At 31.3% G+C, this 14652-nt stretch overlaps 1 protein-coding gene across 9 annotated transcripts in view; it reads left to right on the forward strand.

The window, feature by feature from the left end:
- The first annotated feature begins 2107 nt into the window (after positions 1-2107).
- LOC122052825 overlaps positions 2108-14652 on the forward strand; it is a 34016-nt gene continuing 21471 nt past the window's right edge. For 4 of the 9 annotated variants that reach the window (XR_006132105.1, XM_042614541.1, XM_042614548.1 and 1 more), the window contains exons 1-4: positions 2108-2271; positions 2362-2396; positions 5200-5249; positions 5328-5351. The gene's annotated coding sequence lies outside the window, so the exon portion shown is untranslated. Of the gene's footprint in view, positions 2272-2340; positions 2397-5199; positions 5250-5327; positions 5352-14652 lie in introns of all 9 variants that reach the window. The other 5 variants (XM_042614542.1, XM_042614546.1, XM_042614544.1 and 2 more) reach the window with 5 other exon arrangements.

The raw sequence follows: 14652 nt of genomic DNA on the forward strand, positions 1-14652 counted from the left end.
CGGTCTCCTTAGTACCAACTCCACGGATATGGAGGGAGATAAATGTAGATACATAGGGCATAGACGCATGATGATGTAAATCCCAGGTTGTCAATTCTTAAGAATCGAATCTTGACTACATCAGAAATATCATAAGTCCACCATCTACACTACGTCATGAGAGCATGAAAATAATATGAAATATAAGATGATAAATGTACATAGCTGAATGGTGGCAAAGAGTGTAATTTTAGATTAAACAATAAAGTGAGAAGTGCTTTCATGATTTGTAAAAAATTAGTTGTCATTTTCATTTTTGTCCTCCATGTAATCCTTTTACCTATTTATATATAGGGAAAATCGAGTTCAAATCTTCTGTCCCCAAATCTCTCTGTCCCCGTGTCCCACACGTCGCTCTAGTCCATCGTCTGTGACTTCCGGCCGCTGCCCCGATTAACACTATAACTCTTGGGGAAGATGAACCTAAGGGGGTCGTCATCGGCACGATCGACGCCAAAATCCGGTCGGATCTGAGCAGGGGCTTAGATCGACGACAGAGGAAAGTCTGCTCAGATCCGGCCGGATTCCGACGCCGATCGTGCCGATGACAACTCCCTTGAGTTCACTTTACCTAAGGGTTATAGTGTTGATTGGGGCGGCGGTCGGAGGCCGCGTTGGTGGGCTAGGACGATGAGTGAGACATGGGGACAGGTGATATTGGGGACAGGAGATTTGAACTGGGGAAAATAATAACTTAAATTTTGTATATAGTTTCCATATCCTAAAAATTTTATTTCCCCTCCCTAGTCACTAATTTATCTAATTGTTACTTATATTTTTTAGATAAAAAAGTCTAAAAATGAGTATAATTTCTTTTAAATTAACACATTAAACTAGAATCTAATATATTTTCTATTAAATTGATCACGACTCTTTTTTTCACCTCAATTAGATAGAAAATATACTAGATTATCTTTAAATGATATTCAATTGAATGGAAAATATACTAAATTCTCTTTAAATGATGCTGAATTTATCAGAAATTATATTAAATGGGAGAAAACTGTTCTCAATTTGATAGAAAATATGCTCGATTCTAATTTAAAGTGTTGAATTTAAGAGGAATTATACTCTTTTTTTTTACTTTTTTAACTTAAAAATATGGGAATGATGTTTGCATGAAAAAATTGAAACAAATAAAATTTTACATGTAAAGATTGGAAATAAAGTTTTTGGACAAGAGAACTATATGACAGTTGAAATTGTAATTGAGGATTACATACGTCGCGTGTGTAATATAATACATTGAAATCACATTGACCATTTATAATGAAATTATATTAATTAAAGCATTTTAGCATTAAAATACTAAAGTAGAGTCATTAGGATAAAGTATCTGACTTTTGAAAATCTAAATTATTTGGGTCTTTGAAAATCCAAATTGTTTGGAGCTTCCTTATGAAAAAAAATTAATTTAATTTAATATTATACTTATCTTAGTAAAAAAAATTAAGAAAAGTATAGTTTTTAACATTGTTGGTTTAAAATATTTATAGAAGCTTCTTTGATCATAGTGTTGTCAATTCTAAGATGTGGGACTAAAGAGAACTATATTTTTTTATATAAAACAACCAGAGAAAATTAATGATAAGAAAAATTCATAATAATATGTCGCAGCTGAGTCTCAAACTATAGATCACTGATTGTTTTGCTTGTGGAATTACTAATAAACCTTGAAATTATTTTTAGTGTGAATAGAAAAAAGGATATTAACGTAAATTCATTTTAGGTTTCACCAAAAATAGTTAGTAAAGGGGGGAGATTTTTAATAAAATAGTAAGATAGTAAAATATATAAAAAAAAAAAATTAATTTTGATGTACATTTTTTCAATGATTTATTTTTAAAATTAACTTATGATTTAAAATCCATTTAAATTTATCGATCTGACGAAAACTCATATCAATTTTTTTTTTACGCTGAAGAGATTATTTTAACAAAAATACCATAAATTAATTTTAAAAAAAAACTTATGGCATTGATTTTACTATAAATTAATTAAAAAGTGTTTCCCGTAAATTTAACACAATGCGATTTATAAAATATGATTAAATGCTGGCGTTATTTCCTCCCTCACGCCAGCAGACCTCAACGACTTTGACGCACCCAAACAACCGACTACCTCCAATCATCGCCTGCCTTTCCTTGTTTCTTCCATTTCCGCTTCTTCCTCTCTCCTTCAACTCGACGACCAATTCGTTCCTCTCGGCGCCCGCTCTAGTTCTTCAAAGAGGTACGATTGTTTGTTTCCTTTTACATGCCATGAAAGTTAGGGTTCTCATCATTCTATCATCCTTATAAGGTTTGGTCCCATTCTTCACAGACTGTTCCCGGGGAGAAATTTTGGCTGGAAACGAGGTGATGAGCTATTACCTTGGATTGTCATCAATTTAATTGTTGTTCCGAACGTGATCTCGAATGCTACTCAACTGATTTCGAAGTTTTATGCTCATCTATTTCCTCTTTACTATTTCATGGCTTTGTTTTCCCCTTCTTCTATGCTCGCTCACGAGAATATGAATCGGCTCAGTTCCATAACATAAACGAATATTTTAATCTTCTTTCAACTCTGTATCTCCTCTATGTGATCACTACTTTGAAACTTCTGAATTGTTTTCCTTTTTTGATCACTCGATTAAAGCTAGTTTTTCTTCTTCTTTTTCAAGGTACCTTCGATGATTGGAATGCTTTGCAGGACAATCACTATTCTTATCTCTTATCTAGGGATTGAGAGTCACGTCAAATAATTTATCCTTTTGTTTCCTTAGGTCTGCTAAAGTTGTGCCTAATATTTCCATCTGGAAACTAATTAAAGTTGTATCTACTAGGAGCGTCTCTGAGTACTCAAACATGTAATTTGGTTGGCTCTTATTCTTGGAGAGTTAAAGTCAAGGTTGGAAATTTTTTTGCTTGTGGGGTAAGGGTTTAAGAAGAAAGTAAGAATATATGCCATACTTGGTGATACAGTCGCCGAAACCTTTCACAAGAAGCCAAAAGAATAAGGGTTAGATCAAATAGGAAAGAAAGATACTTCATAAAAGAGTTATCTATGTCAATGCTATCTTTTGATGTCTTTTGCTTATGATAAAGGTAACATACAATAGTTCTTAGAACTTCAACATGTGTCATTGATATAGGAGTATTTATTTGACATCTAATTTTCCAATAAAAAATAAGTGTATTTATTTTTAATGCTACCCAATTCTACCAAAAATTTTATATGTTGCAAGCAAATATATTGGATTGCTTCATTAATAGCCTTAACTTTCTATTTAATTTGATTTTGCTCTATTAATTCAACTATGATAAGTTATCGATAATAAAACAAACTTTCTTTATAGATAGGTGACATAGGTCATATGGATATAGTTAGCTTGTTGGTCTTAAATGCTAGTCTTTACCTTTTCCTTAATATTAGAAAATGAAGGAGCGGACTTTGGTTAGAGGTATTACTACTTATTCAATTGTAATGTATCAATTGTTTAATGGATCATTTTTGTGAACCTTTAAAATGATCGCCTCTGTATCACAATTATACTGAATTACGATAATGAACAAGAAACAACAATAGTAAACATACATGTAAAGAAGGAATGATTACTATACTCATATTTCCAAACTAATATCTAAATATGATTGAGATCTTTGTTAAATCGAGTGATCCACGTACTGTGACATGTGCATTTCATGGTTTTTGGATTCATCCTATTATAAATTTGGGAATGCTAGGAGTTAGAATAATTGATCTTTGCTTATTTTAGATTAATTACAATATACACTCTAATAGTTGGACTCTTCATCTATCCCTTGCATACTTGTGTCCCCCCATTCCTAGTGGATACTTAATATTTCAATTTATCAAATCTGATTTTTTTTAGAAATAGTCGTGTAGGTACTCAGATTCATGCCCATGTTAGATGCTCATAGCTCAGTATCAAGTAATATAAATACTCATAGATATATGTACCCAAAATTATAGAATTGGGATGCTTATTTATGAACTATTTAGATGTACATATAATCTATATACATGCATATTGTTTATTGATTTAGCTATTCAAATTTTTTTTTCATAAATTAAAATGACTATATCTATCTACAATACAACTATATGTGAAAATCAAGATTATGGTATTAAATTAATCGTCTTGATTTACTGTTTTCACATATATGATAAGTGAAAAGTAATAGGAACTATGTAATACCATTTAATGTGAGAATATTGACTTTTATAGTCTCATTGTGTTTTTTGGCTTCACAATAACTTCAAATCAATCTAATCCTAGAAAAGCGCAAATTTTTATTCTTGTTTTTTCAAATTCAATGGGACAATTTGCATTCTGATGATACAGTTTTAGATCAATGTAATGAATGATTGGTACTATAAATCACAACCATGAAGTATTATGAGTGGTATGATTTTCCATGTGGTCCAGGAGATTTATATGATGGTATGATATTCTATGGGTTATAGACACAAATCAGAGTAGAAGTAAGATGGAAAGGATGGCTAAGAATGAAGATATAAGTTATAACATCAACATAATTCTAGTAAATTTAATAGAAAGGATTATTTGTGCATTGCAATCAGAAAAGGATTTGGTTTGTGAGTTGAGTGAATTAACTTGGATTTTGTATGATGATCTCAAAGTCGTTTGTTTTTAATGGGTGTTGAAGTGGAACTGTTGCCTCTTGATCAAGTAGCTGATACTTTAGCCTGGTAAAAGGTTAAATATTGTTCTTTTGATTATCACCAGCTCGTTAGATATATCTCGCATTCATTTCTGCACCGTGAAATGTGGGCTTTTGTTTGATCTTGGATAAAAATGTCAGTTTGTGTTCACTATCTCAGATAGTGCAGTATGTATGTATGCATACATACTGCACTATCTGAGATAGTGAACACAAACTGACATTTTTATCCAAGATCAAACAAAAGCCCACATTTCACGGTGCAAAAATGAATGCGAGATATATCTAACGAGCTGGTGATAATCAAAAGAACAATATTTAATCTTTTACCAGGCTAAAGTATCAGCTACTACTTGCAACAATTGACTTATCGTTTCGTTGTCAACTATGCATCTAAGCTATAATTAACATACCCAATAATTTCAATTCAAGTGTTATCTTATTTACAAATGGCTCATTTAATTGGCAGAAGTAACTGATAGTCTAATTATTTGGTCGGAATGTCATCACATCTATTTGGTAAGTACTAATGTTATTTGTAACCTTTTTATTATGATAAGACTTCAAGCTTAATTTTTCTATGTAATTGCCTTATAGGTGGAGTGGTGGACTATAATCATGGTAATTACTGAGAATTATTCTGATTTGTTACAGTAATTCATAACATTATATGGTAAAGTTGTAGTCATTTTATTGTTTTGCCTATCCTTTCCAATCTTCCAGGATTAATCTCCCACATCATCAGACTTGTATGTTAATAGTTGAGAGGGATGAGATAATGTACTATTATTATCCATTATTACCAAGGGTGGAGCTAGGATATTGATTCAGTATAGGCAAATTGTGGCTACTGTCGATGGACATGTAGCGGAGGGCGCCTCTCTCGGTTTAGTTCCGGCAGCAGGCTCGATAATAGTGTCACGACTGAAGCTCTCAGCTTCATAAGCCACGGCGTCGTTGCACGGCTAGACAACGACCGACTCCAACTCACAAATCACAACTAAGCCATAAATCAAACATAGATTTAGCCATTTGAATCAAATGTTGGTATATTATTAGTATACTAATAGAAAAAGAAATACTAAAAAGCACAACATGCAGATATGGTGATTACGAATAACTACAATAGCAGATACTTCAAATCACCTATTGGACGAGAACAACTAAAATCATGCCTCCATTTGATGCAATAATTTATTTATTTATTGTATAGTAATTTTGTTTTTTGTTTGGGCCCAGTGTGGGTGCTGAGCGGGCTTCGCCACTAATTATTATGTGAGATAAATGACTCCCTATAATATCCTATAGATAAAATATCCAATGTAGAACTAAAACCTACAACACATATGACTCTAACAATAAGATAACTCTAACACTCCCCTCTAAAGGTGGAGTATAGATATTATCTACATTTGGCTTGTTATGTAAGCCAGAAAATTCCGCTAATAAGAAGATAAAAACTTAGACACTTGATGATGATAATGAAGAAGAAGATAAAGAAAAAGACTAACGAAATAGTTGAGATGCTTAATGTGGCAAAAGGTGATTTGCTCACCCCCATCGCCCCTGTCAACCCTTTCCTGAGGTAATATGGAGGAGGTAAATCACGGATGGCTACTAGCAATTGGTACAGTGGTCAAGGCATAGGGAAGACATGCTCGGACTAGCGAAATAGTTGAGATGCTTAATGACACTATGCTAGATCGACAAGTAGACTGAAATTGATGACATGGCTAAGAATTTTTTTCATAAGATAGATGATGATGGTCTTGATATAGTCTACTTAACTCATTAAATTGAAAATACCACGAGATTCTAGATTTTCTAAGATGATAATTTACTAAAGATTAAAAAGTAAAATAGATAAACTATAATTCCAACATTTTTACTCTTGAGATAATAAATTAATATTGGGTGTCAACTCTACATATCCTCTCATATCATTGGGCTCTATCTTCTACTATATTATTCGTATATATTTAACTAAATTTTATCCTATTTTATTGTTACTTGCTAAATCTTTTTTTCATTTAATGTATGTATTTATCATAGTTTCACATCGCCTAAGTGGAGCATTTATTAATTGTTTAAGTACATGTTCGTATTATCTTCAATGTCACTTGGAATTTCTCTCAATAAGCGTAACCTCAATTTTCTCTCAAATGTTTTTATTTTTTATCCATTCTATCCTCGTAAGTTCTCACATCCATCTTAACATCATTATCTCTGTGATTTTTATCTTTTGTTTGTGTTCTTGAGTTATACTCTAACATTCAATTTCATATAATATAATAAACTTTTGTAGAACTTTCTTTTAAGTTTTAGAGGTATTGGATGATCACAAAAAAACACCAAACATTCTTCTCCATTTCAACTTATATTTTATGTAAGCCATCTCTCTCAACCTCGTCATCATTTTGCAAAAACGATCCTAAAATGCTCTGAGTTATATAGTACCTCTAATATTGCTAAACTTAAATTTCATATATTTTTTTTTACTCTACTGAGTCTACAATCTTTCACATCTAGTATTTTCCACCAAAATTCAAGATTACCATTTAATCCTTCACGTGCGTCATCTACTAAAATAATATTATTTGCAAATAACATGCACTATGATAATGTACCTTGGATGTGTCCGTGAGTTTATGATTAGTATAAAATGATGGATACTTATAGTTGATCTTTGATATTACTCTATCTTTACATGAAAAACTTTGATTAATTTGCTCGGGGTCTTCAGTTTTGTCATCACATTCTGATACATATCTTTAATTATTTCAATATGCGTTATGTTAACATCTTTCTTTTTTATAATTCTCAACATAATTTCGTCTATCATAAGTTTTTTTCTAGATCGCCGAATACCATGTGTAAGCCATACTTCTTTTCCTAATACTTTTCAATTAATTGTTGGAGAAGATGTTTAACTTTTATTGTCAACTTTTTAGACATGAATTAAAATTGATTTTTAATCACCACGATCCCCTTATGTAGCCTTTTTTTTCTATCACTTTTTCTCAAAGTTTTATGATATAACCCATTAGCTTAATGCTTCTATAATTTGCATAAGTTTGTATGTCTCCTTTATTTTTTACAAGGGACGAGTGTACTTACCTTTCATTGATCAATATTTTATTCATTTTCAATATCAAGTTGAATAATTTCATAAGTTATTCAATATCTTACTTTTCTAGGCAGTTTTATAGCTCTATTGGAACGTTAGCTGGTCTAACCATCTTTTTTTTTCATCCCATTTAAAGCATGTTAATTTTTTATGTATTGAATTCTATGATAAAAATTTAAAATATTCTGACCTACTTAAATTACCTAAGTTAGTCACCTAAACCTTCATTAAAAAGTTGATGGAAATACCTTTTCGATGAAAATACCTTTTCGATGACTCTTTTATATTCTCATAATTCACTAGTACTATATTACATTCAACTTTAATGCATCTTATTTGGATAAATCTTTTATTTTCCTCTTTCTTGCTTTAACTATGCTATAAATGTCTCTTTTTCCTTCTTTTGTATCCGATTGTTGATATACACGTTCGAAAGTTTTATTCTTGGCTTCATTCATCGCTTTGTTTGCCTCTTTTTTATTGGTAATTGTATATATATATTTTTAAAGTTTTCTTCATTCATACAAGTGTATAATAACTTATAAGTTGTTTTTTTTTCATTTCTCTTTTAGTCTTGTACTTTCGATTTCCACTACTAAAATTTTTTACTTGATGTTGTACATCCTTTTGACTTACCCGAGTATGCTCTTGACCATCATTTTCAAATTTAATACCATTTTATTCCATACTATATTCAAATCACTATGTATTTCTCCTAATAATTGTGCTTCTATCATCTCTTTAATTTCCACCACTTAATTCTAAGAGTTGTACACGTTTTCCTTCAATTTGTACTATGTTTGAGACATATATCTAATACTACTAAGTTATATTGGGTAGTTAGGTTTTTCTCAAGGATGATCCTGCATTTATAATTTTTTCTATCTTTCTTCCTAACCATACGAAAGTCAATCACACTTTTAAATGTAACCAAGTGTTTTTTTTATTTTTTTAAAAAATATATTAGTTATTATAAATTCATATATTATCATAAAATCTAATTTAATTATGAGAAAACTCAACCATCTGAAAAAAACAATCATAGTTAATCTTGTATCTTTCCTTGATTATTTAACTTAATTGAATCCAACAATATTTTCTTAGTATCTTTCCTTGATTATTCAGCATAATTGAATCCAACAATATTTTCTTAACATCTTACTTACACACTGAGTTACTAAACCATAATAAATTTAGAGGACAAGGAGAATCTATAATTGAATTGATGATTGAGTAGCATCATTTTTTTTTTCAAAAATAAAAATAATATAGATACATACAACAATGACATCAATATATTTTTTTAAGTTGACACCAAGTATTCAGTTTATGTCAACTAATTCTGGGTGACCGGTCTGACCCCACGAAAGTTTCTCCATCGAGCACCAGGGTAAATCGGGAAGTGCTCGGTGGCCCATTAACCCAGTTTTCTTAGGTCAACTGCTCATTAAAGAAAATTCATCCGTTAATTTGTCGAAATTGGGATTCGATCCTTAAATGTTTGGAAAATCGAGAAGGTGCACTGCTGTTGCACCATTGCCTCAAAGGCAATAGGGGCATCAATATTGAAGTCTAACAACTTAAACCTTAATGGTATCATTAGCTAAAGTTTGTGGATTGTAGTAATACATTTTTGGTTCATGGAATTCCGTCCAAATTAAAATCAAACACCATAAATTCTTTTCTTTTTTAAGTTCAAAATTTTGAATTTTCTTTATGATTTTATTATCTGAAGATTTCTTAAATCTTCTATATCTATGTTTTGCTCCTTTTTTGGGCTAAAGTATGTCCTAATCTCTTTATTCCCATTTCATTTAAGGAAGCTAATGAAAGTAAGTAGTTAATAGTTTGCTCTATTTTGAAGTACTAAAGTACTAACAAGAGAAAGAAATATATTTTTTTAACTATCTTAAGCTATTTTTTTTGGCCTAAGCGATAAAGCTTTTTCATTGTCCTTAATAAACAAGTTTGTAAGAGTAATTTAATTGTATCTATGTTTTTTTCCTTGTAATCTTCTAAGTGTTTCTGGATATACATTATAACAACAACATTTATACAAAAATGGCCGCTGGTGCACAATTCCTATCAATGCAGGTCTCGGGGAAGGGTCTATTGTACGTAGTCTTACCCTACTTTGCAAGAGGTTATTTCAGAGACTCGAATCCATGACTCTAGGTTACACGACAACAATTTTACCGTTGCGCCAAAGCTCCCCTTCATAATAACATTTATATGTGAGATAAATTATTTTAATGATTATGATTCAAGTCTTTTAAATCATTCAGATAAATAATTCTCACATTGATCATTTGAAATAAAAATCAAAACTAAAAGTTTGATGCTTCAAATCATGATTTAAAATCTCGACCCTTACCGAAGTTTCGGTCCGGACTGGAACGATGCTATTTCGGTATCGTATCGCACTGTGCCAATATAGTTTTGATATTTTTAAATATATAATATATTAATTAAAAATAAGATATTTAACATAAATATTTAAAATATAAAAATAATCTGGTAATAAATATGAAAATAGATAAATAAATAAATAAAAATTTTATTATATTTTTTTAGAATTAAAATAAATTAATTAGATAATTTTATTAGGGTTTAATAAAACATCTTTATATTATCCCTATCATAACTAGGAGTTGATTAAAACAATTTACTTAAGTTTTAATTAAAAAAACACCCACCCACCTACCAGACTTGTTGCGTGAGAAAGTCGCATGATAACACGACAGTTCGCGCGATTTTAGGGCGGTCGTGGGGGTCCCGCGATCCCTCCGCGGGGGTCCCGTGACCCCTCCGCGGTGGACGCCGGGGTCACGCGCCCCCTCCACGGCTGCTGTAGGGTTGCGCGACGCCTTCACTGCAGGCGCGGGGGTTACGCGACCCCTCCATGGTGGTTGCGGGGTCGTGCGACGCCTCTCTGCTGCCACAGGGCCTGGTATCAAGGTCGTGTCAGTGCCAGTCGACGGGCGGAACAAGATGTTTGGCTCGTTTCGATCGGTTCGGCACGGTATTTTAATCCTTGCTTCAAATTCCGACTTAAATTTTGTTCAACATATTAATATTTAGTTATTTAAGAAAATATTAATTGCATAAATATTCTCTTTATTATAATATTTATTCATTTTATTGTTTAACTTCTGATTCTCTTTTAACTCCGCCCATGGCGAACTAGTCATTACCGGTCCCAAGTCCGGATAAAGGAGGAGGGTTGCCGACTAGCATTAAAACTATGATAAATGTTCAATGAATGGATATATTAAACTATTGTACTAATGCTAGGTTATTCCTTGGAAGGAACATGTTGCAGGGTCTGATTGTAATGTCTCAGCAAGGACCGTTACATCTTCAGAACTTGAGTGTAGATGTAGTGCTAAATATGTAAGAGTTCACGTTGCAGGGTCCGACTGTAATGTATCGGCAAGGACCACTACATCTCCATGAGAACTTTGGTGTAATGTTAAATAGGCAAGAGTTCTCACATCATAGGTCGGATAAGAACAATATGATAGAAAAACAAATAGTCTGATTTGGAACATGAAACATAGGAATCTTCATTGGTAAATCAATGGAGGTAGTAGATACGATGATTAGGAGAAGAATTAGTATTTTATGTGTGTAAGAGACAAAATGGGTAGGTGAGAAGGCAAAGATGATATAAAACTCGGGTTTTAAGTTATGGTACACAGGAAAGAGTAAATTAAGAAATGGAGTGAGTATTGTTGTAGATAGTTCGTTAAAGGATGAAGTTATTGGCGTAGTTAGAAAATAAGATCGAATTATAGCCCTTGAGATAATAGTAGCGAAAAAAACTATCAACATAACTAGCGTATATATATTATAATAGAATTAGATGAAACTACCAAATCAAGGTTTTGGGACGACTTAGATGAAGTATTACAAAGCATTCTGCCAAATGAAATGATTTTAATAGGAGGTGATCTAAATGAGCATGTCAGACTGAAAAATGAGAAATATGAGATGGTACATGGGGTTATGAGTTTGAAACGAGAAATGAAGAAGGAAAAATTATATTAGATTTTGCGATAACATATGACCTTTTATTAGCTAATATATTTTTTAAGAAAAGAGAAGAACACTTAGTTATGTTCAAAAGTGGGAATAATAAATTACAAATTGACTTTCTTATGGTTAAGAAGAAGGATAGAAAGATTGTAAGGTATCCTTGGAGAAAGCTTAACTATCCAATATAGGTTAGTAGTGTTAGATATACGCCTCAAGCATAATATCAATAAAAAGAGAATATATACGACTCCTAGAATTAAGTGGTGGAAGTTAAAGGATGGGAAGTAAAATATATTTAAGGAGAATATAGGAGTACAAATATATTAGGTGAACTATATGGTGACTCTAATATGACATGGGATAAGATGATATCAAAGTTGAAAATACTAGTTAAGAGTGGACTCGGTGAGTCAAAAGGACATGCACCGCTAAATAAATAATCTTGGTTGTGGAATGAGAAAGTACAAGAAAAAGTAAAAGAAAAACGAATAGCTTATATGGAATTATATATTTGTAAGAACAAGAAAAATTTTAAAAAAATATACAATAGCCAAGAAAGAGGCTAAGAAAGTAGTGAATGAAACAAAGAATGAAATTTTTGAATGATTATATCAAAAATTGGATACAAAAGAAGAGGAAAGAGATATTTATAGAATAGCTAAAGTGAGAGAAAGGAGACGAAATATTATTCAACTAAAATGTATTAAAGATAAATGTAATAGAATACTAGTAAACGATGGAAAAATAAAAGAACGGTGGAAGAAGTATTTTCATCAACTTTTTAATGAAGGTTTAGGTAACCAACTTGATTTAGATAATTTAAATAGGTCAAATGAGTATAGAAATTTAAATTTTTATCATAGAATTCAAACTTAAAAGTAGAACAAGGTCTAAATGGAATGTACAATGGAAAAGCCATTGGACCGGATGATATTCTGATAGAGGTATGAAAGTGCCTAGGGAAATAAGGTATTGAATGACTTACAAAATTATTTAACATGATATTGAAAACGAAAAAAATACCTAATCAATAGAGGGTAAGTACTCTAGTTCTCTTATATAAGAATAATGAAGATGTACAAAATTGTGCAAACTATAGGGGTATTAAACTAATGAGTCATGCCATGAAACTTTGAGAAAAAGTAATAGAAAAAAATTAAGGAGACCATAGTGTTTGAAAATCAATTTGGATTTATGCATGGAAGGTCGACAATAGAAGCTATACATCTTCTTAGACAACTACTTGAAAAATATCGGGAGTAAAAGCAAGATCTACACATGATATTCATTGACTTAGAAAAAAATTTATGATAGAATCCCAAGAGAAATTGTATGGAATTCTAGAAAAGAGAGGTGTTAGCGTAACATATATTGAACTAATTAAGGATATGTATGGGGATATAACGATCAAAGTAGAGACTTCAGGTGGAGTAACTAAAGTATTTTCAATAAAAATAGGGTTATATCAAAGATTAGCTCTAAGTCCCTATCTTTCTACACTAATTATGGACGAACTTATTACACACATTCAAGATACAATACCGTGGTGCATTTTGATATTGTTTTAATAGATGAAACACGTGGAGTAAATGCTAAACTACAATCTTGGCGGAACTAGAAGGGAAATGTTTTTGCCTTAGTAGAATAAATACAGAATATATGGAATTTAAGTTTAACAATATTAGACGTAATGAGACAATTGTTAAGATAGGAGATGATGAGTTGCTCGGAACTGAAAACTTTAAATATTTAGGATCATTTTTGCAAAATGATGGAGGGATTGAGAAAAATGTCTTAAAATACAAGTTGGATGGTTGAAATGGAGGCGAGCGTTGAGTGTTTTATGTGCCTGTATAGTACATCTAAAACTTAAAGGAAAGTTCTACAAAATCGCAGTTAGACCTGCTATGTTATATGGAGCTGAATGTTGGGCTATGACTCGAGCACATGAGTAGAAGATGAGAGTTGCAGAGATGATGATATAAAGGTGGATGTGTGGACATATGAGGATGGACAGAATAAGAAATGAAAGTATTAGACAGAAAGTCGGAGTTGCATCTATTGAGGGAAAATTTGAGAGACATTTAAGATGGTATGAGTATGTACTTAGACGACCAATAAATACTCCAATTAGGCAATGTGAAACTATGTCATACACACATCAAACGAGGAAGAGGGTCTACCAAAAAAGACTTGGTTAGCAACAATAAAACAAGATAAAATTTATTTAAGTATAGATGATGATATAGTAGGAAATAGTGCTCAATGATGTAAAAGATCCATATAGCCGACCCTCCCTAGTGGGATAAGACTTAGTGTTTGTTGTTGTCGTCGTTGTAATTTTTTATTTTCAATCTATAATGTCATTAATATATGGCTTAGACTTATTTTAGCTTTTTGGTTATGTTTTCTAAAATTATAGAAAATTCAATATCCATTTAAAAATATATTTTTTGTATTTAAATAAATAAACTAGATCATCAATCCAAATTATAATATTCGTGCAATAGAAGTCGAGTAGTATGTATAAATAATTGCTATAATATTTGACATATAAGTACTCATTTTTATATTCTAATAATGGAATACTAATTCAAAGTTATATTATTATGTATTGTAAAATTTATTCAAAGACATGATCTTTTTATTTGAGCATATACATATATTTAGATAATTGTATTTTTATCCACTTAATTTTATTTTAATCTTTTATCATTATTATTTTTAATTGAAGGGGAGCTTGACACAATATAAAGT

The sequence above is a fragment of the Zingiber officinale genome, chromosome 3A, assembly GCF_018446385.1.
Source record: "Zingiber officinale cultivar Zhangliang chromosome 3A, Zo_v1.1, whole genome shotgun sequence".
NCBI lineage: Eukaryota > Viridiplantae > Streptophyta > Magnoliopsida > Zingiberales > Zingiberaceae > Zingiber > Zingiber officinale.